The sequence below is a fragment of the Triturus cristatus genome, chromosome 7 (genome assembly GCF_964204655.1).
Source record: "Triturus cristatus chromosome 7, aTriCri1.1, whole genome shotgun sequence".
NCBI lineage: Eukaryota > Metazoa > Chordata > Amphibia > Caudata > Salamandridae > Triturus > Triturus cristatus.
In genome coordinates this window covers 915495874-915520418 of record NC_140590.1, presented here as the reverse complement: position 1 = coordinate 915520418, position 24545 = coordinate 915495874, and positions in this window count along the sequence as shown.

Genomic DNA, 24545 nt, shown 5'->3' with positions numbered 1-24545 from the left:
GTTGCTCCCTGACATTGTATCACAAAGACCTACCTCCTCCCTGCTCTTTCACCACCTCATGTTCCTCCCCCCCAATACGTTCAACCCAAGACAACGTGCATTAATTGAGGTTATCTCAGGACTCATGTACTACCTCAATACTGCACAGCACACTTGGACTTCCGAACCAATATGTATAACACTGCTCTATTATATGACTCTTGCAAAAAACTGCTGTAAAGCGCTCGTGTACCCCCGGGTCCGACCAGCGCTATATAAAACTCCATAAATAAAAAATACTAATGTATCGGAAACTCTGTAACAACTTGCCGGACTCCTTCCAGGCTCTGCGAGACAGGCGGCAGGCCGACATTGGACAAATTGAGGATGAGGACTGGCAGACAGCACTGATGTCTCTGAGGCAGGCTGCCATTACCCTTCGCTTTCGATTAATCCAACAAAACATTCTTCACAGAACGTACCCCACAGGGTAACCTTAGTGAAAATAGGAAGTAGACAAAGTGCTTTATGTCTGCGTGGCTGTCAGTTAGAGGCAACCTTCTCTCATACTATATGGGATTGTCCGATCCTCCGCCATATATGGGATGGAGCAACGACACATATGCAGGATGCAATAGGGAAACAGATAACACTCACACCACCGCTGGGGCTTCAAAACTTTTGGGAAGCAACAGATCTCACGGAAGTGGAACAGCAATTTGCCACACTAGGGTACACATTAGTTAAAAGGGCGATAGCAATGAAATGGGGGGCAGCGGAAAGGCCATCAGCTGGGAGCTGGGCGGCTTAGATGGATAAATGCATGATTACGGTGCTAGAGCGGGTAGTACAAAATCTTGTATACCCCCCATTCTGCATGTTTATATTAATCTAAATAATTAACTAATAGTAATCTTATTAATTTGTGTGCAGTGAAAGACTTATCAATCATATTAACAAAAGAATTACACGTGGGAATTGCACTTTACATGGCTAAACTAATTGTAAACTAACACATGTACGCATACTAATAATAGAAAATTAGAATATTGCATGATACATGTTGCTTTTGTGATGTAATTGTAAATTGTGCTTTATTGAGTGAGTATAAACGCTTTGGATGTTGCTTTCTGCTAGATAATTACTTACACATAGGGGTATTAGAGAGGGATTAACATTTTATTAGCCATTTCTATGTTTTAATTATGTTTTTGTGTTTGTTTTGCTTAAGTTGTCCATTTCGGCCTAGTCAAAATGGCTGAACGAGACGTTGAACGTGACTGCTCCTGACAACACGAGGTTCTGGGTGAAGTGCGCATGCGTCACCGCCAGCAACAGTGGCCTAGTCCTGACCCCAGGAGCCGATGTCCTAGTCAAGGTTGCTCCGGGAACTTCGTCAACGACAAGACAATGAACTGTCTTAAAACCGGAACCAGCAAGTGCGATTACTTCATTTTGCGAACTATGTGAGAACTTTACCGCTTGACCCCATGTCCACCAATGAGGACTCTCTAAAACCCCAATCTTGATACTTTTTGACATTATTTTCATTATAAAAGTAGGTAGGGTATTGAACTAAAAAAAAACTCTTCTTCCTTGACGAACTCGATTTCCTGACGTTATGCTGACGGAGAGGACGGTGACACTGCTGGACAGCTGTTATCCTGAATCTTTGAGAGACTGAATTGCGGCCTGTCTTTGATGAAATTAAAAGGTTTTTCCACAACTTGACTGACTTAGAGGACGACTTTTAGCCAGATTAGGTAAATATGATGTTCTGCGGTTCTAGTGATGTTTTCTAACCCTTTGCAATTTTCTTAGATAAAGGATATTTGATTAATTGACAAACATGTTGTGTCGATTATTTGAAGAAGAAAATCTAGATTAATGAGTAAAGTATAGATAAATGATTGTGTTCACTAAAACCATAGATAACAACTCTGGGGCATATTAACAAGCCAGGCGATAAAATTATCGCCGCTTTAGCGGCAGAAAACTGCCGCTAAAACGGCGATAATGGGCTTGATAATATGCTCTATGGAATTCCAATTGAAGCCCACGTTAGATGTGAAGGACATCTAACATGGGCTTCAATTGGAATTCCTTAGAGCATATTATCAAGCCCATTATCGCCGTTTTAGCGGCAGTTTTCTGCCGCTAAAGCGGCGATAATTTTATCGCCTGGCTTGTTAATATGCCCCTAAATGATTCATCTCCTAATGAGGGGAATATCTCAGGGTTGGAGTCAACGCATTTAGAGTTAGGTAAAGATATCTTTTATTACCTGGTTAACTTTGTGATGCTTAGGGCGCTTTCTCACATTTGTTATTGCTATGCTCTATTCCATAATATGTGTTTTAAAACTCTCTTTAACAGTAGCGGATTGGGATTTTCTCCCAGTTGCCATCCCTCTCCCCCCTTTGAGTAATAGTGGATCACTACATCCAGGATTTAGGATTTTTCTGTTGAGACTTACAATAAGAGTGTCTGGTTTGGTCTTTGTTTTGGATGTTGGACAATTTCTCTTGTTAAAAAATTTGGGAATATTTTTCAGACATCTTCCTTCAATGCCATCTCTGATTAGGGAGATCATTGTCACAACTGAAAACGAGGTTCAATATGTGACCAGCCAAGCATTGAGGACTCAAATATTTTGTGAGAAAACTAGAGATCCTAACTTTACAACCACTTCAATGGCCTGTTTGTTTCTAGGTGCATCAACCAATAGATTGAAATAGCCAAAATTCAAGGCTTTTGTGACTAAGCTCGAAGTACTAAGGCTAGGTCCAAGATTTCATTGATGAAGGAGGGTTGTAGCTCAGGGCCCCTTATATTCCTGTTATGAGAAATTAGTAGCTGGATCAAATATCTGGATCATGTCACAAGTTTCAAGAGACTGTTTTACTGCAATGTGGTTGTCTAACAAGCTGATATTGAGGGATTTGCCCATCGTCTTCTTAAGTGAGCTTGTGGTGAAAGTCAACTTGTGAGACTAGGTAAGGTTGGCGTTCATTCTGTATGACAGAAAATATTCACTGTCTCCTGAAGTGAGAGGCAATTGACCAGAGACTGGGCTAACATTTTTAGGAGTTAGGGTTCAAGCAAGGAGAGTTTATGGCTGATACCAAAATGTTGGTTCTCTGTCTGGACTAGTTTTGACCAAGCTCTTGTCATTCATTTTATGACTGCATGGGAAGTGAAGTTGCACAATAAACAAATATGAGTGAGCAGACAGAATTTGATAACACTGTATGTGTGGTGACTAAACACCATGAAAAAGAAAAAACTGCAAACAAATTCTCTAAATCAGATACAGGAATTCCTGATGGTCAGCAGAGCCCATAAAGGTTGCGTGCCTGAAAAGTGGATGCAGACACGTATTTTATGCCACTGCAACCACTTATAATATATAATAATTAAAATATTCCCCATAAGCATTCTAGAACTTAAGGCAAGTGTGTGACTGTCAAGTATAATATTTAAATGTACACAACTTTATGTTAAAATTATATTTTCAATCCCTGTATTTCATAGTAGTATTTAAAGATTCATATATTTCTGACTTCACTGAAAGGTATAAATATTTTATAATCATGGAATGTCTTAACCATTGGGTGACAATTGAAGGAAATATTTCTTCTACAAGAACACTAAGGGCAATGGAGCCTCTGTATATATAGCGAGAAACCTAACAAGCATTGAAAATGCAATAGGTCTCGTCTTTGATTAAGTTAAAGCCATTTGCTTTGCTAATGGTATTGTCTAGCAAAGCAAATGGCTTTAACTTAATAAAAGGCGAGACCTATTGCATTTTTAATGCTTGTTTTGTAGACTGTCTCACGCCTGGATGTCAAGGGCACCTGCTGGGAGACTGATGTACAAACAGGCCCAGTTTCATCCTCTAGATTCTAGAAACTGTGCAAACAAACACTGTATCAATGCCAGACGGACATCAGCCTCGGGATTCAGCGAGAACCACAGAAAAAAACAAAATTGCAATTACATGGGACATTCCAACCTCAACTGATGAAACCGATTGCAGCCAGTAGTGCACAACTATGGCTATGATACAGAAAGAGGAGTCCAAACAGTGCCCAGCACTCAGAAAGGCACACAGTGATGAAAGACACAGCAAGTCAACCTGCGATTTATGAATCACAGGTGCAACAGTGTTAATTGAGAAATGATTAAAGGACAAAGAAGATAGGCTGCTCACTCACATGGATGACAACAGACAAACCACAAATAGATATATTTGGCACCCCACAAGTAATACCAAAAGTGCTCAGACAGCATGTAAGAGATTAATGCTGAACAACATTCAAATATGTCCTTACTGAGGAATAAAGTGTATTCTTGCCATTAACTGCATGCAAAAACATACCCAATAGAGAGGCACTACCCTCCCATAAGCCTTTTTAAAAGCAGACTACTCACAGCAGATTGCGCACAGAAGAGGAGTGCATGCTACTGCTACCTCTGCAGCAGAGGGCAGACTTTGGGCCATTACGCAAGACTCTTAAGAAGCGTGCATCGCAGCTGCCTTGGCTATACTTGTTTAGTGGGCACATCGTAGACTTCTATAAAACTGAAGGGTAACGCACGCTACCATTATCTGTGGTACAGTTATCTCCTTCACCACTATCACCATTTCCCCCACAAAGTCACACCTACTTTCCACGCCAGCACCGCTGCCCCCCGCCTGCTCCCAAGCACACACGCACAATCACGATCACCCCCCTACAGCCCTTCGCCCACCACTAAAGTGACCGCCACCATCACTTTGCATCACTAACATCTTTACTGCTCTCACCACCTAACCTACAAAACTGCAGAGTCCTGGGAAGCACCTGTGGGTGCCTCTGGGATTTAAGCACTATATAGACTTGTTATCGACGTGAGAAACAGAAAGGCTCGGTCCGCGCTCGTAAACTTGTGGCCTGTATACAGAGATCTCATCATCAACGCCCACTCTAAACTACCCCGGAATAGCACCCTCACTATCGGGAGTAAAGTAGGAATGGGAGCAAGGTGGGGAGGGAAGGGATAAGAAATAAAGTAGGAAGGAAGGAAAGAGTAGTGGAGAGGAGAAAGGAGGGAGACAAGCAGCATATGGAGCGGGTCTAAGAGCGAGGGGGCTGTGCCTAGCACACTCACATGCAAGATACTTGAGACCTGGGGCTGGCATGAGTTGGTTGCTGGTACTTCAGCCTGTCATCCCTGCCCCGCCCGCTCAGCGCCAACCTTCAAAAACCTTCAGGGGTGCTGCTACACCCACCGCTTCCTATAACCAGGGAAAGTGAAAGAGCGCCATGCGCGCGTTGTAGGCACGGCATGAGCGTGCACATTGGCGTGGCCTGCAGCTCGTGCCCAGTGGCGGAGCCTGAATAAATGCTGCGCGGCTTGGTGCGGCCCAGGGAGGGGGCTGCCAAAGCGCCCAAGCCACACAAAAAAAAAATCAGTACAGGAAGTCCGGCGGGAGCCCACCCCGCCTTCGTGAATGCCGCATGGTGCGGCCAAAGCAGGATTTCAGGCGGGGCTCTTGTGAGCAAGATGAAGCCCCATGTGTTGCTGCAGTGACCGGCTGAAGATGGAGACCAGCCGAGGAGCAGCGCAGAGTCCCACAAGAGCCGGTAAGTGGGGTGAGGCATGCTGTAAGTGTAAAGCGTGCCGTGCTTGGAGCTTGCGTGGTTTATACTGCCAAGAAATTACAAAACGCTTTGTTTGTTGTAGGAATTTATCTAAAGCTGACACGCGAATTTCTTATATGGTGGAGTACTAGGGTTTGGAAGTGTGTGATTTATTCATTTTGCAGATTAAAGCTCGCGTGCGCATTAAAAACAAGAGGCACACGTATATTTTAATGTTTTATGCCACACTGAGCAAGGAAACGAAAAGCGGATTCAGAAGACGACACTAATACGAATACGGATTTGAATAGTTTTATTGCACTGAGCAAGGTTGCAAAAACCAGCTCATGTCTTCAAAAGCCCGTGAGAGCCGTGTTAATGCAGCAGCAATTTGCGTGCACATAGCCTGTCCTGCAACCTTAGGTAACATCGCCGTACGCGTTCACAGCTCATGTCTTCCAAAGCGCGTGAGAGGCCTGTTAACGCGGCATCACTTTGCGTGCACATAGCCTGTCCTGTAACCTAAGGTAACGCCACCGTACGCGTTCACAGCTCATGTCTTCAAAAGCGCATAAGAGGCGTGTTAACGCTGCATCAATTCCTCAGCTAACGCCGCCGTACGCGTTCACAGCTCATGTCTTCAAGAGCGCGTGCACCTATCCTGTCCTGCATCGCTAAGTAAGTCGGCAACAGTAGATCTCGCTTAGCGAGCAGCGCACGGCGCTGCATCGCTAGGCGAGACCTAATCGCTAGGCGAGACCATAAAAGGGACTGTGGTGTAAACATTTTGGCAAAATGCCCTGATCAGGAGAGAAGCATCATCAGGTGTGGCGCTTCCATAAGGACTTAGTGTCCCACCCAGTGCTTGTGCCAAGTTACTGAAAAGGCCTAAAAATGCCATAGCTAAAGGACGTGACAAAATTGTGTTTCGTTGGAGCACTGAAAATCTTTGCCCCATTCCGGGGTGTCACATCTGTTTACTGAGGGTCAAAGAACGTATAGGTTGTGATGTGAACAAAGCTATAGATTCATACAGTGGATGTGGGTCCCATGGTGAACAGAGCAGAAGAAGCAGGATGTGTCCCTGATCTAATGAAGGTAATCGGCTATTTATGGATCATAAAATGTAAACGCATTTTTTATAATCGGACACCTTTCACTTTTTAATCAATTTGTCCACCGCAGATTGCTGCACACTTTCCAGAATGTTGAAAATAACCATTCTAAGGCTGAAAACCCAGTTAGGCAATAAGAATGCCCTCAAACGAACAGTTCTATTCTCCACAGAGGCAAGAGGGCCACAAACTAAAATGGCAATGCGTGAACAATTCAATGTGAAGTTCGCAGTTGAATATATGTGATAATTTATTCATTTAATTATTTTCCTTGTTTTTGGCGATTTCTTATATTCCACGTGCCGCCTTCAAGTCGCAGATTTCGCACCTGAAAGTCGAGGCAAATATTTTGGCACAATATAAGCACAACTTCTGGTCTGGTGCCATTGGAACGCAATTAGTATCTTTAGATTTATTAGCGCTTTCAAAACCAGACCTTTATTAAAGCATGTGGAAAGCCAAAAAGTTAAATACGCTCTACAATAATTTTCACAGAAATATTTATTGAATATTCATATAATAAATAACTCTGGAAACATTTTTTAAGACAAACCTAAATGATTTGTATGCCCTCCCTTTCAATGACTAAAGCGCTAAAGAGACCATGTAATTGGGGAACGTACAGTATGGGAAAACCGCACGAATCGGACACGCAACGCCTGTTAGGTTCGCTTTCAATGAAATTTTAATTGTGTGTTTAATTGTGATTTTACTTGTACTGAAACTAAACTCTGCTCTATTGGGGACTCTTAAAAATTGATTTCACTGCCTTCTGGAGTGTGTTATACTCCTTTTAGCTGATTTCTGCTCATTTAAAGCTGCTCGATCGCGGGTGGCCATCTTGTGCTGCCACGTGTTTTTCGGCAGGTTAGTGCGCCAGTTTATGCACGCTGTCCTGGCATTATTCTATATTAGTCTAGTCAAATTAGTTCAAAAAATGGGCTAACCTAGAACTAATTGCAATACAATTTCTGTGAGTGGATTGTTATTGAAATTTTTCCGTAGAAAACGATGGTGAAAGGTCTACCACTCTATCATGACGCGTTAATCCAATATGGCGGATTTTTCAAAATGGCTGCCCATTATTAAAGATATACGGTATAACTGTTTATATGCCCATGTGTGGTATAATTTAATATGTTTTTAGGGACGGGAAAGTCAAAAATAACATTAAAAATTGTTTCTGATGACCATAATATCAAATTGGGATTAATACAATAAACAATGATAATTATATGTTAATATGCCAAAAGTTTTGACTTTTTTTATTTACATTTTTTTACATCATTTGAAAGGATAAACAAATTTCAACCAAGATAATATAGCACTTCTCAATATGACACTGACAAATGAAAATTGTCAAAGAGATAAATTCAAACAGCACTCCTCAATATAAGAATAGTATGATTTCAATCATCGTCCATGTCCACTTCCATGGAATTGCAACAGCTTATTCCTCGACAATCCGTGCACGCATCTCTGTCTTTTACATATACATTGCAGAGTCGCACATTGACTCTTGCTACAGCCACATTAGACAAATTGTAATAAATGATCTGGTGCTGGTGCTTGACTCATTCTAATGGGAGCCAATCTTCCATCTTTCACTTCAAATCCCCACTGTAATGGATCCATATGAATACCCATCCACTGCTGCGCCTGATGATATACTCTGAGTGAATGAAATTTGCAGGCATCCTCTATAGGAGGCAAGACTTCCGGTTTCACATGTTTTGTTGATTTTGTTGCCTTTGAAGTGAAAGTTTGAAGTCTCATATCATGTAGTGTGCTGTCTCCTGTTATCCTTCCATACAACTCTATAATAGCATTAAGACCAGCATTTTCAATTTCTTCTGTTGATTTTTGTGAAGTTTGGAATATGGCAGCACTTTCTTTGAAGCTGCCTGATTTTCTTAGCAACTTTATGGAGTCACGTTTTCCTAATCCAAATGGTTTGGAGGTGGTATCACATCCTAATACGGCGTGAGCAAATAAGATGTGAGAGCAGACGTCATTACCTAAAGCTTTTGCTAATTTCCTAATATCATACACAGTTATTTTTTGGGAAGATTTCTTAGGTTCTGGGCAAAGGAAAATATCAAATTGGTTTTCTTGAAAATGATGAAGGAGTAGTATGAGAAGATCGGTGTCCTCGCCAACAATGGCTGTAGGATGAGTTTTGGCCGACGAAATAGCCTTCAAAACGGCCATGAAGTCTGCATCACTATGAGCTTGCTTTGTTTTACACCCAGCTTCTTGTAACTTTTGCGATAATTGATCAATGAAGGCTTGTTTATTTTCATTATTACTCAGAAATAATTGTTACTGGATGGCGATGGAGGTAGAAGTTATGAAATTTACTTTAGGTCCTACAATACCTCTGTTTCTTTTTAGATGGGCTTCTGATTTTGTAGAAAACGTATCTCCATATCCGTCGAATACTATTTTAGCCTCGCCATACTTTGTTAGCACATATCTCTCATAGGCACGAAGCAGCTCATGGAATGTCTGATTCAGACTCCAAGGAAGGCGATGTAGTAACCACCCACCATCAATGACGAACTGCATATTTTCGGGCATGTTAGCAACGGCTGGTACTTGCTCTTTAATTTAATTGGTAAGCTGCAACTTCCCAGATTCCCTCATAAGTCCATGTTATGTTATGTTATGTTACCAGGAACTTATAAGAGCGTGCGGTCACCGAAAGGTTTCATGGCACTGAACTTGAGTGATGTCACGGCGAAAGACTCATACATAAGCTTGCTCAAACAGCCAAGTCTTGAGCGCCTTTCTGAAACCCATCAGATTATCGCACCTCCTGATTACTAAAGGTAGAGTGTTCCAAAATTTAGGGCGAGGTAGGAGAACCTGCAGCCTCCTTGACGTTTGCGTTTAAAGAGGGGGAGAGTCAGTAAATGGAGATGGGCAGAGCATAGGTTACGCAGTGGGACATGCTTTGCAATCATGCAGCTGATGAATTTAGGACTCCTACTGTGCAGTGCTTTGAACATCAGACAGCCTGTCTTAAAAGCTGCACGTTGGGCAATTGGAAGCCAGTGAAGTTTAGATAGCCAAGGTTTAGCGGATTGCCAGTTAGGTTGTTTATAGATTAATCTTGCGGCCTGATTCTGCACTAATTGAAGACGTTTAAGTAGGAACAGGGGCAGGCCAAGGTAAATGGAATTAGAGAAGTCAAGACGTGAGAGGACCAAGGCGATAACAGCCTGTATAAGTGCAGAGTGAGATAGCAGGTGGGCGATCTTGCGAATTTTACGCAGTTGGAGAAAACAGGAAGAGACCACTGCTCCGACTTGTCCCTTGAGTGACAGATCAGAGTTAATGGTGACTCCCAAACTCTTCACAACGGATGAAGGGTTAGGGGGAACATCTAGTTCAGTCAGCCAGTAATGGTGGCCCCACAGGATCTCGCTCTTCCCAGGCAGAACTAATTCCGTCTTGCCCGGGTTGATTTTGAGGTGATTGAGGTCCATCCAGTGCTGGATGTGAAGTATGGTGGCTTGAAATTCAGCAGCCGAGTCAGGGGAGTCCAAGGTAAAGACAAGCTGAAGATCATCAGCATAGTTAAAGGTCGTTACCTTTCTATCTTTTAGTGAGTGGATCAGGGGCTTTAGATAGAGGTTGAAAAGGAGTGGAGACAGGGACGAGCCCTGTGGCACCCCACATGTGGTGGAGAGCTTGGAGGCAGTAAAAGGACCAAGACGGACCGCCTGTGTCCTGTCTTCGAGGAAGGACTTTATCCAATTGAATGCAGGGCCCTGTATGCCGGCCTGCGTGCACGGTCCATCAGAATTTTGTGATCGACCGTGTCAAAAGCGGTCGACAGTTCCAGGAGCATCAAGGCCTGAGGGATGTCCTTATCTGAGTAAGCTCTCAGAGTGTCCAAAGCTGCAAGGATCACAGACTCCGTAGAGTGAGTAGGCCGAAAGCCCGCTTGGCGAGGCTCTAGGTAGTCCATTTGTTCGACAAAGCCAGAAAGGCAGCCTGCAACATGAGTTTCTAAGATTTTCGCCAAGCAAGGCAGGAGAGAAATGGGGCGATAACTAGAGAGATGTAAAGGATCAGCCCCTGACTTTTTCAACAAAGGGACCACAATAGCGTTCTTGAAGGCTATAGGAACCGAGCCTTGCACTAGAGATTCATTCAAGAAGGGAAGCACATGATGAGAGAGGTTAGAAAGGGCGAGCCTCATAACCTGGGGGGGACAGCAGTCGTTCGGGTACCCGGATTTAACACGGGTCATTAGTTCCGAAAATATCTGCGGGCAGATGATCGGAAAGTGAGACAGAGTTGCAGAATTAGTAGGCCTGCTGTCCAGAGGTTCCGAACGAGCTCTAGTAGAAATGCTAGTTTTGTTGGTGGAGATTTTATCCAAAAAATAATGATTCAGGGAGTTGCATAGCTCTTGAGTAGGAGACTGGCTAGGGAGTGTTCTCTCAGAGTTGCAGAGGTCATTGACTATCAGAAAAATGTATTTTGATTTATTCTGAGCGTTGAGAATTCTGGCTGAGAAATAGACCGCCTTTGTTTCTAGTATTGCTTTTTTATACTCTTTGCGGGCAAGTACAAACTGCTGTTTATCTTCTACAGAGTATCTAGACCTCCATTTCCTCTCTTTTTGGCGGAGCTCCAGTTTTTGTTTTTTTAACTCAGCAGAGAATCATTTGTGGGCGTCTGAATGGCGGGCGCGGGAGAATTTGGTGAGCGGAGCATGAATATTAGAGGCCAGCAGTAGCCAATTCGATATGTTCTTTCCCATGGTGTTAACATCGGGGTTGAAGGTGGCGGCTGAGCTGGCCAGAGTTTTAACGAATTCTGATTCATTGAGTGTCCTCCACTTTCTAGTCACCCCTCCTACCGCCGTTGGGGGTTGTACCCTAGAGTTTATGGTGACCGTAAATTTCAGTACATAGTGGTCTGACCAGATAGATGGTGAACTTAAGGGCACTGATAGAATGATGTTAGAGGACCAAATTTGTTCCAGAATATGTCCCTTTTCATGGGTAGGGGCTAGAACATGTTGGACCAGATTCAAGTTTGAGAGCAACTCAAAGAGTTCTGTGGCGTGTGGTCCGCCCGGTCATCCTGAAACCAATAGTTTAGGTCTCCTATAAGTAGGACATTAGAATAATTAGTGACGAGGTTTGCCATTTGTTCGCTCAGTGATAGGGGGAAAGTAGGCATTGCCTGAGGGGGGGCGGTAGATGAGCACAAAGACAAACGAGCCATTATTAGTGTCGAGTTTAAGAACAATCTTCTCTGCTTCCGGGAGAACAAGGGGAATGAGGGTAATAAACTTAAAGTTTTTGTGTATGATAGCAGCTACCCCACCGCCACTCTTTCCTGGGGACCGATTAGCATGTAAAATGTAGTAGTCAGAAGGGAGTGCTGCCAAGATATCTGGGGCAGAGTCCTGGGTTAGCCAGGTTTCGGTGACCAAAAGGATATCTGGCTTTTCGGATGTCAGCAGCAGAAAAATGTCAAGCTGGTGCTTGACCAGAGAGCGGGTGTTAAGACAAGAAATGTGCAAGGTGGGATGAGTAGCTGTGGTAGATCTAGGGGTAGGGGGACTGGGGGAGTGAGGGTGGCCAAGCGGCTTAGTTTGTGAAAAATATCGTTTTTCATTATGCTCTTAAGGACGGCAGGTATAAGGGGAATGTAGGGGTGAGCTAATAAGCTAAGTTCTATAGAGGAATATTTGATGGTTTTGGTATTAGTTTTGGCACCTGGGCCCGTCTGGGGGCGGACAGGTGCAGACGGGCTTGACTAAGCCCCGCCTCTAACTCCTCCTCCTACCGGACGATTGGATGAGGCCCAGGGATGGAGAGATGCAGGAGAATGGAGCAGCGATCGAGCCACGAAGTAAGTTCTAAGTGATATACAATTTTTTTAACACAATAAACACAAGTCAATAATATTTAAAGCAAAGTTAAAAACGCAGTCAGCAGAGGTCTACGCGGCAACATTCAAACAAATATGCCCGCTCCCGCGCTGCAGTGATTGTTTGAAGCCTAAGCCCCGCCTCTAACTCCTCCTCCTACCGGCCGATTGGATGAGGCCAAGGGGTGGAGAGATGCAGGGGAATGGAGCAGCGATCGAGCCACGAAGTAAGATCTAAGTGATATACAATTTTTTTAGCACAATAAACACAAGTCAATAATATTTAAAGCAAAGTTAAAAACGCTGTCAGCAGAGGTTCGCGCGGCAACATTCAAACAAATATGCCCGCTCCCGTGCTGCAGTGATCTTTTGAAGCCTAAGCCCCGCCTCTAACTCCTCCTACTACCGGCCGATTGGATAAGGCCAAGGGGTGGAGAGATGCAGGGGAATGGAGCAGCGATCGAGCCACGAAGTAAGTTCTAAGTGATATACAATTTTTTTAGTACAATAAACACAAGTCAATAATACTTAAAGCAAAGTTAAAAACGCTGTCAGCAGAGGTCCGCGCAGCAACGTTCAAACAAATATGCCTGCTCCCGCGCTGCAGTGATCGTTTGAAGCCTACACCCTGCCTCTAACTCCTCCTCCTACCGGCCGATTGGATGAGGCCAAGGGGTGGAGAGTTGCAGGGGAATGGAGCAGCGATCGAGCCACGAAGTAAGTTCTAGGTGATATACAATTTTTTTAGCACAATAATCACAAGTCAATAATATTTAAAGCAAAGTTAAAAACGCTGTCAGCAGAGGTCCGTGCGGCAACATTCAAACAAATATGCCTGCTCCCGCGCTGCAGTGATTGTTTGAAGCCTACGCCCTGCCTCTAACTCCTCCTCCTACCGGCCGATTGGATGAGGCCAAGGGGTGGAGAGTTGCAGGGGAATGGAGCAGCGATCGAGCCACGAAGTAAGTTCTAAGTGATATGCAATTTTTTTAGCACAATAAACACAAGTCAATAATATTTAAAGCAAGGTTAAAAATGCTGTCAGCAGAGGTCCGCGCGGCAACATTCAAACAAATATGCCCGCTCCCGCGCTGCAGTGCTCTTTTGATGCCTAAGCCCTGCCTCTAACTCCTCTACCGGCCGATTGGAAGAGGTCAAGGGGTGGAGAGAAGCAGGGGAATGGAGCAGTGATCGAGCCACGAAGTAAGTTCTAAGTGATATACAATTTTTTTAGCACAATAAACACAAGTCAATAATATTTAACGCAAAGTTAAAAACGCTGTCAGCAGAGGTCCGCGCGGCAACATTCAAACAAATATGCCGGCTCCCGCGCTGCAGTGATCGTTTGAAGCCTACGCCCTGCCTCTAACTCCTCCTCCTACCGGCCGATTGGATGAGGCCAAGGGGTGGAGAGTTGCAGGGGAATGGAGCAGCGATCGAGCCACGAAGTAAGTTCTAAGTGATATACAATTTTTTTAGCACAATAAACACAAGTCAATGATATTTAAAGGAAAGTTAAAAACGCTGTCAGCAGAGGTCCGCGCGGCAATATTCAAACAAATATGCCCGCTCCCGCGCTGCAGTGATCGTTTGAAGCCTAAGCCCCGCCACTAACTCCTCCTCCTAACGGATGATTGGATGGGGCCAAGGGGTGGAGAGATGTAGGGGAATGGAACAGCGATCGATCCACGAAGTAAGTTCTAAGTGATATACAAATTTTTTAGCACAATAAACACTAGTCAATAATATTTAAAGCAAAGTTAAAAACGCTGTCAGCAGAGGTCCGCGCGGCAACATTCAAACAAATATACCTGCTCCCGCGCTGCAGTGATCTTTTGAAGCCTAAGCCCCGCCTCTAACTCCTCCTACTACCGGCCGATTGGATGAGTCCAAGGGGTGGAGAGATGCAGAGGAATGAGGCAGCGATCGAGCCACGAATTAAGTTCTAAGTGATATACAATTTTTTTAGCACAATAAACACAAGTCAATAATACTTAAAGCAAAGTTAAAAACGCTGTCAGCAGAGGTCCGTGCGGCAACATTCAAACAAATATGCCCGCTCCCGTGCTGCAGTGATCGTTTGAAGCCTAAGCCCCGCCTCTAACTCCTCCTACTACCGGCCGATTGGATGAGGCCAAGGGGTGGATAGATGCAGGGGAATGGAGCAGCGATCGAGCCACGAAGTAAGTTCTAAGTGATATACAATTTTTTTAGCGCAATAAACACAAGTCAATAATATTTAACCCTTTCGCTGCGGCGGGAATTCCGCCGCAGCGCTGGGGGGGGTTTGGGGGCAGCGCGGTGGCGCGGTGCTCATGATGGAACCACTCCGTCATGAGCCGCGGTTGAGCTGTGCTCATGACGGAGTGGTTCCGTCATGACTCCGCCCTCTGCGCTAATCGCCCGCACAGGCGGGAATTAGCGCCGCGTGGGCGGCGCGGCCGCCAATGGCCGCAGCATGACGGAACCACTCCGTCATGAGCACACGGCGACCGTGGCTCATGACGGAGTGGTTCCGTCATGAGTGGGGAAGGGGTTAAAGCAAAGTTAAAAACGATGTCAGCAGAGGTCCGCGCAGCAACATTAAAACAAATATGCCTGCTCCCGCGCTGCAGTGATCGTTTGAAACCTAAGCCCCGCCACTAACTCCTCCTCCTACCGGCCGATTGGATGAGGCCAAGGGGTGGAGAGATGCAGGGGAATGGAGCAGCGATCGAGCCATGAAGTAAGTTCTAAGTGATAAACAATTTCTTTAGCACAATAAACACAAGTCAATAATATTTAAAGCAAAGTTAAAAACGCTGTCAGCAGAGGTCCTCGCGGAAACATTCAAACAAATATGCCCGCTCCCGTGCTGCAGTGATCATTTGAAGCCTAAGCCCTGCCTCTAACTCCTCCTCCTGCCGGCCGATTGGATGAGGCCAAGATGTGGCGAGATGTAGGGGAATGGAGCAGCGATCGAGCCACGAAGTAAGTTCTAAGTGATATACAATTTTTTTAGCACAATCAACACAAGTCAATAATATTTAAAGCAAAGTTAAAAACGCTGTCAGCAGAGGTCCGCGACATTCAAACAAATATGCTTATTGAATAAACTAGCTGGGTATGAGCAAAGCTCATAATGAAACACCTCCTGCAAATCCACGCCACTAGTCTGAGCACAAATCAACAAGCGCTGAAACAATAGTTCAGGATCCATAACAAAGGTTTCTTCTTTCAATTTAACAGATTGAACTGATTTCATTACCTTCACCTGGTTGCTTTTTCTGAAAGAGAACTCAGAGACTCTTTTGTCCGTCTTCTCATTAAGAATTCTATTTCCATTTTCTTCTGCAAGTTCAGGATTAACATCACTGCCATAAGTAGCACCAGTGACAATGTTACGCAGGTTGCTGTCTCACTCAAAAACATTGGGCTGTTCTACATATACCAGTACTTTCTGTGTATCTCCTTTTTCGCGTTCAATTCTTGAACTGGTCATAGTAACATGTTGCTCACTTGCTGCATACTTCACTGAAGCAAAGTCCTGCATGCATTCATTCAATGGGCGCAAATAGGGCGTGACATAACCCAGACAAGCTGCTACTGTTCTGTCATACCTTTTCCATGGGTCATACCGCCGAATCCTTTTATATTCTTCATTAGAACTTGTTCAATTACCAAATCAGTGGAAAGGCCACACCAAAACCTATCACTTCTTCGGACAACATGCAGACCATTCGTAAATGCCGTGTATACATCAGGAGCTTCAAATTCAAGCTCAACCATTCTCTCATAATACAGTCGTGCAGAACTGGCATATAAATTATGGCCACATGCTGCAAAAAAAGGTAGCATATCCTTTACCATTGCAAGATGTAGATACCAATTTCCTGTTCTTTCAGCTTTTAAGAATTGTTTCAGGATGTTGACTATTTCCAAATATTGCAACCAAAGTCGAGGAGTCCTGTAAAATGTAAGTTCATCTTTGGCCTTCAGCAGTTTGGTTGCAATTTCAACAACAGCATTATGTGTAACATCCTCAACAGAAAGCTCCCCATTAAGAAGATTATTAAACAATGATCTAGCTGCCTGTAAATCGTCGTTACCATCTAGGGCTTGCGTTGCTAAAATCGTGTTGAAAACTGATGAAACAATAAGATGACCATGAATCGCTCTTGCAATAGCTTTACCAGAAAGCATGTGCTTTACAGCATTTCCTGCATATATGATCTCAAGTATATCAACCAAGCCTGCTCCACTCATCAAAAAACCGATGCATCCAAGAAAACTCATGATTGTGTGCAGGCCTCCTAGTCTCAGAATGACCTTCTTCAAAGGACTATCCTGTGATTCATTGGCTATGATGCTAAGTGCTTTGTGGAAAAGAGGCTGGTCGAATGTTATAATAGGGGTCTGGCATGGTCAGAAACAAAAAACAGTGTTGAGAGAATACACGTCTCATTTGTTGGATCCATGTTAATCATTGGCAGAAAGATGACAGATGATACACCGGGATGGTGACCTTTATGTAGTAGTTGGCATACTCCTTGCCATCCTGGAACACTGTTGCTGAGTAGATGTGAGATGTTCAATAAAATATCCAGGTTTGCAGATGGGTCACTGTACGCGATTTCCTTAATGGTATTATACTTTAAGAAACGCATCCCACTGGCCTGTGAATGATATGTTTTTATTGGGATTTGCCCCAACCTCCTCAGTTCTTCAAATTATACTTGACGTTTCTTAATGACCGTTGAAAATTTTCCAGTTGGAGTCACAGTGGCGATAATGCCCATCCCATGAAAAGTACCATGGCCATCTATTGTAATAATATTGTGATCAATATTATCAGCTGCATATTGAATGAATTTCGGAGGACTTTCAGAAGGTTCCACAAGGACAGGTATAGTATTTCCTCTTTCTGCTGCAGCTGAACGTTCAAAACGAAGAACTTCTGAATAGGAGCTGCAGAATTCCATATGATTTACTGCTTCAACTAAAAATCTCGAGCTTGTGTTGTCATGTAATTGAACTGCCAGCCCTAACTGCAATGGTGCAACTAAGACTCGTGGGCGCACAGCTTGCATAATTGCCTGTCCTATAGAAGCTACTTTTCTCTCTCTGTTGGTTTTATCAGTAACAAAAACTGATAATAAGTACCTTAACGAATCAGGAATATAGCTCACATTATAGTCAACACTACTCTCGTTTTCAATGGGTGGATATGTTTCTGGTTCTGCAGGGATGTCTTTAATATCATTTCTTATTATTTCAGCAGCAGCCATAAGGAGATTGTTTCGATCCTCTTCAACATCTTCATGGCTATGACTGTGGTACTCTTGCAATACATGAGCAGCTGTACTTTTAAAAGTAACAACATCAGCAGTCCCTGCAACTGTTCCTGTGAAGATTTCATCTTCAAAATGCTCTTTGAGTTTTTGTTTCATATACTTCGAACTGTATGGTTCGCTGTCTTCTGGCAGTAATTCTTGTATTTTATTAACAATTCTTTAACAGTAGTTTGTTCTTCATCATTTGCCTCCATGTATTTAACTACTTGAAGAAAAGTTTCCTGGCAAACTGAGTCCTCTGGTCAACCTGAAGATATTGGAGGGTTATCAGTGAACTGCCCAGGACTGAATTTTCCAGTATAAAAATTGACGTAACACTGTTTGTGGTAGCATGCATCTACAGCATGTAAATCAGACACATTTTGGATACGTCTCTTAACTTTGTCTGCCCATTCATCATTGCGTTCGTTGCATTTTTGTAAAACTGATGATTTGAATTCAACTGTTCGTGCATTAAACCACACATTTTTTTTCCTCTCCCTGAAGTATAAACTTAACTCAGTACCACAGAAAAAACAATTTTTTCTAAAATCAAACGGGGTTTCACACGACCGTAAAACACGAGAAGTTGTGGGATCTGATTCTTTCACCTGGAACGGAGTTTTTCAAGTTAACAAAACGCACTCTACATTTCTTGTGAACTTTCTGCCCAACACAAACGTGAAACTTAGATATTTTTCTCTCCTTGCATGTTTTTTTAATTCCAGTCACTCCTCTTTCAGTGAGTACAGATACATTGTCATCTTCTTGAAACACCACATCGCAAATGAAACACTTTTCTACGTCCATTTTCACTGTATCTCACAGCAACTCGCAAGAACTTGTAACACATAAATGAAACATTTTTGATTAACAAAAAAACAAACAATAACAACAAAGTTACAAAACAAAACACAAACAATAGCAAACTTTTTATTTCAAAAGTTAATTGTAATATTTACGTTCCTTCACACTTTGTCCTATAAGTCAACGAAAAAATTATACAAACTTTGTCTATCTGACATATTCCGCGATTATTTGATATTGTTGTCATCAGAAACAATTTTTGATGTTATTTTTGACTTTCTCATCCCTAAAAACATATTAAATGATACCACACATGGGCATATAAATAGTTATACCCTATATCTCAAATAATGGGCAGCCATTTTGAAAAATCCGCCATATTGGATTAACGTGTCATGATAGAGTGGTAGACTTTTCACTATCGTTTTCTACGGAAAAATTTCAATAACAATCCACTCACATAAATTGTATTGCAATTAGTTCTAGGTTCCGCAACAAATTGACTAGTCTATATAATGGACATGGATCAGCCGCACAGTGGACGCACGCAGCGGGCGCGGCAATGGAGCGCCCTTAGTCGAGCCTAAGGCAAGCCCGTCTGTGTACGTCCGCGTCCGACCGGGGCCAGGGGCCATAACCCCTGGTCCGAATAAGAGGATTCCCATAAGGTACTCCCACAAACAGCTGGTGGACCTTAATAGTGTGTCGTTTTCTGACTCCGGGTTATTCAATCCAGAGACTAAGGTTTTTAGCTGCCCTTGTTGTAGCTTTGCATTTGACACACACTCATACAAAGGGATGCAGTTCCTTAACTACTCCCCCAAGGATTGAGAACTTAGGTCTAGGGTAATGTTTATATAAAACCTTGAAATACATCTGATAAAGATTATACATTTTTTAATATAAATTGTCGTTCACTCCCTAAGCACATGTCAGATATTTTTGACCTTTTGATGAATGAGCAGCCTAATGCTATTTTTCTCACAGAAACATGGTTGCATGAGTGTTCTGGGCCTGATATTACGTTCGCTTTACCATCTAATTACAAGATAGTTAGGAGGGACAGGGGAATTAAAATGGGAGGCGGTATTGCAATCATCTATAACAACTCCTACACATGCAACTTTGAAGATCTATCCTTTGTGGGCTGTGAGGCTGCATTATTCAAACTTGCTATAACCCCACAGGTCACTTTTTCAGGCATTTTGTTTTATCGCCCCCCTGGGCCTGCTGGGGCATGGGCTGACTCATTTCCTGACCTAATTACTCCCTACCTCTTGGACGCCGCTAATTTCCCCATCTTGGGTGATCTGAACCTGCATTTTGATGACCTGACGTGTTATTAGTGCTGCACTTATTCTAGATCTACCAGCTATGAACATTCTGCTCTGTAATTCGGGTTCCACCCACGTTGCTGGCCACTTATTGTACAAGATTTTCTCCAATCTGCCTAACATCAGTTGCCCCCCAGCTCTTCTAGTACTCCGGTCCCGTCATTTCCTGGTTGACTATCGGGTCAAAAAAGATCTATCTAACCTAGTCTCGACTGCTCTCGGTCCTAAGTCCAACTCAAGAAATTGGGGTAAACTGGATATTGAAGCTTTTAATAAGCTCCTATCTAAGAGTGTCCCCATCTCTAGCCCAATTTCAATAGCAGACGCGGATGCCATGCATAACTGGATCTTTAATTCCATTGATGTTTGTCTTCCGTCAGCTGTGACGAAGGAGAACAATCACCGGCCACCTGCCTCTTGGTTTTCCGAGAGTCTAAAAGTGGAGAAAAGTAAATGTAAAGCATCAGAGAGACGCTGGAGAAAGAACTACGCTCGAGACACCAACCTAGTCTATAAAAAGGCAAAAAGAGACTACCATTCACTCTGTAAAGCTGCACGTGCTGAGCATGTGACCGCTACCATTTCTAAGGGACAGAATAACGCTAAGAAGTTGTTCAAGCTTGTCAAAGAACTGTCTGTCGCGGCATGCCAACCCAAATCTCCGGATCTCACCGAATCGCAATGTGAAGATCTTGCTATGTTCTTTCTCCATAAAGTTGAAAGTATATATTCCGCACTTAATGAGTCTCAACCAATCAATGACATACAGCAAATTAAGAATCTTCCTCAGTCAATTAGGAGTACAGAACCTCAGGTCTGTACGTCGCCGGCACCTATTAGCAATTTAGAAACTTGGGTGCCCCTGGATAACAACTCTTTTAGGCGGATTTTGGAGAGCCTTAGATCTGGTTCTCCTAGGGACCCCATCCCCATCACTGTGCTCCAGAAACTCGAACAGTCCTCTCTGTTGTTGATTATGGAGTTGCTAAATGCTTCCTTAAAGGAAGCAAAAGTTCCACCTGCATGGAAGCACGCAATGGTTATCCCACTTTAAAAAAAAGCTAACGCCGACTCCGTGCAATTGTTTAATTTCCGGCCCATTTCTTTTCTTCAGGCCTTCTCCAAAATTTTGGAAAAACATATCAATATCCAACTGACGTAATTTGTTGAATCCCAACATTTTTTTGCATGGCTCACAGTCTGGTTTTAGACTAGGCTTTTCAACGGAGACTACTCTGCTCGGTGTCACAGAAATGATACGTAACCGTGTTGATGCCGGGGACACTGTGGCTCTTATACTCCTGGATTTAAGTGCTGCGTTTGACACGGTTTCTCATACTGTGTTATTGCAAGCTCGGCACTCATTGGGGGTGACTGGCTTAGCACTCAACTAGTTTGATGATTTTCTGACTGATCGCATGTTCCCAGTCTTTTCTCCCATGTCCACTTCCAATACTCATTTTTCACCTTATGGGATTCCTCAAGGTTCGATCTTTAGCCCTCTTTTATTCAACATCTATGTCAGGCCTCTGGCGACGATTGCTGAAGATGCTGGGTTGTCTCCTTTTTCCTATGCCGATGACACTCAGATTGTTTTCTCCCTATCTGCTGAAATGGCGTCTAAATCATCTCTTCAGTCTGGGCTGAGGAACATAGCAAGCTGATTGCAAGCCAACCTGCTGAAACTCAATGGTGAAAAGACGGAGGTGATGATACTGGGTAAGAATAAAGACCTGTGGGGACCTCAATATTGGCCACTTGAAATGGGCGCTTTGCCCTAGCCTAATCATCAGGTTCGGAACCTAGGCGTTATAATCGATGACCAGCTATCAATGAGGCAACAAGCGGTGAAAGTGTCTTCGACCTGCTTTACTATTCTCAAATGGCTCAGGAATATCCTTTGGATGTTGCCTTTGTCTACGCAATGAACCGTGGTCCAAGCTCTTGGTACCCCAAGACTGGACTGCGGCAACATTCTGGATCTAGGAGTCAACAAGGACGTGTTACGTAAACTACAGTTGGTGCAGAATGCGCCGGCTAGGTTACTTTGCAAGGTTCCAAAAACAGTTTCCATCTCAGGCTCTCTTCGAGAACTTCATTGGCTCAAGGTTGGGAATCGTATTAAATTCAAAGCCCTGAGCTATATGTTTAAAATCAAATTTGGTAAGGCACCCCAATACTTGAATGCCTTAGTTCACCCCTACCTTCCTTCACGTTTTTTATGGTCTGCCACTCAGGCTAAATTTACGGTGCCTAGGACCAGACTGTGGCTAATGGGCGGTCGGCCCTTCTCCTGTCTAGGTCCCTCTTTGTGGAACTCCTTCCCTATGTCACTTCGGACCGAAACTATATATGAGAATTTTCGTAAGTGTTTAAAAGCCTGGTTGTTTATTATATAGAGAACACCTCCTTTTTTCTCTTCTGTTCCTGACAGGCGGCGCCGGGAAATCCTTGGGTAGCTGTGCGTCTTATAAGATTAAAATAACATAACATAACATTACATTGCAAGTTTATGTAAGAAACATCAAATTTAACACGCAGTGCAACTTATATATGTTTAAATCATCACTGCAGTAAAAATAATTCAGCCATTTTATTTGCAAGTATTTATGAAATAAGAATACGTGAAAGAAATGTAGATTATCTAACACAGATGCTATTATGTTATTAAAGAAGACGTACATTTTTAACTGCTTTGTGAATAATTGGCGAGTTGGTAGCGTGCACCAGAATGGCAGGAAGGCAAGAGGGATTTTCTAAGTGCTAGTGGTGCTGGAGAGTAGAGTTGATCAGAAAGGTTAGTGTTTCTGGTTGAGATCTAAAGGATACTATGACGTGCTAATAGTGAGTAATTGGCATGGGAAATCCATTTGGTATTGAGAGGCATCTTTTGGAAATGTTTATATATTTTTCTTTTCTATTTTTAAATTTAAATGACGGCATCAAGTTGGATCCATGATCCCTTTTATATTCCCTGTTTAACATATTGTTGTAAATTGTTTTTTTTAACTGTTGGTATATTTTCAAATGTAAATTTAATGTATGCTGTCGAAAACATATGAATATTTTTTTGATTTGTCACTACAGACTTATTTTTCAAGTAATTCATACCCTCAGGAAAGTCAACAGAGTTTGTATAATCTTTTAGTTTAAGACTGTGTACTTCATTCTATATAACTGTTTTTATTAGTTCCTCTTACCTTAGGAAAATCTCTTTGACCTCTTTGTTTAATTTATTTCATTTCTTTTCTTTGCCACTTGCTTTTCAGTTGCTCTCTTATTTCTGTATTTCCTCTAGTAGCTTGAACTTGGGAATACTTCACCCCTCTCTCCTTGATATTTAATATAGCCTTATAGCCCACCTTAGCGGGGTATACCACCCATTAAAGGCCCGCTTCAGCGGCGTTAACAAGGGAGGGGGACTTTAATGCCGGTATAGCCCAGCTACGGAGGGTTATAAGGCTATTAGAACATTCCATCACTAGAGGGCAGAATGTTCTAACAAATAAAACAAAGGTCTCACGGAACCCGAGGGGATTGACCTATATCCGTGAGGCCTTTGTTCACAGCAACAGCTGTGAACGACAACATTGGAATGTTTGAGCTCCGGGCTTCTAGCGGCCATTAGAAGCCCGGAACACTCCATTGTTTTCAATGGAGCTTCCAACATTCCAATGTTCAGATATATTTTAAGTAGCTTTAATGATTACTTTCTTTTCTCTAAATGAGACTCAGTTGTTTCCTTTGTTTTCTAGGATGTTGCTGATTTATTGTCTCAGTTCATTTATTTTGCTCCGCTTTTGGTCTTGGCCACAGTTGAAAGACCTTTCGATTCCAATACATAACATAGTTAGAGTGGGCTTTAGGTCAGTCCCTTGCTCATGATTGGATCTTCTAGTTGTCTATCTTAGTTCTGTGCTCTTGGTTCAGTGGCTTTCCTTCCTATAGTATTTTGATCTCACAGTGTTCTGTTTGAGTGTGTTGTATCCTTTCAATGTAGACAAATAATTATTTTCAACTCTTTGTAGATGCCCAAAAGGGTCAGTGCCTAGTGCCTCCTCTCAATCCCACAGTTTTAAACTAAACCAGCATTCAAAGCACACACCCAGTGTTGACTAACAGATTGCAAGAGCTTGCATCAATAAACCAGACATTAAATCCGGACTGTCGGCTTCTCTGAGATAAACCCTTTGAAGATGGCTACCCCTGTAACTCTACAATAGAGCCCACTTTAACTGTACATAAGAAAGTTACAACACTTCGATGGTGTGGCACCACTCTCTTCTTCAATTTCCAAGTTAGCTGCTGCGTACAGTTGACTTTGGTGCACCTCAATCAGCATAATTACCCACTCTGAAACAAATCGCTGAAGAACCAGATATGGAAAATCACTCTATCACACTTAGTGTAGGCTCTTTTTCAAAACTATTTTAATTGCTCTATTGCAGAAATTTGCAAGACATGGATTTG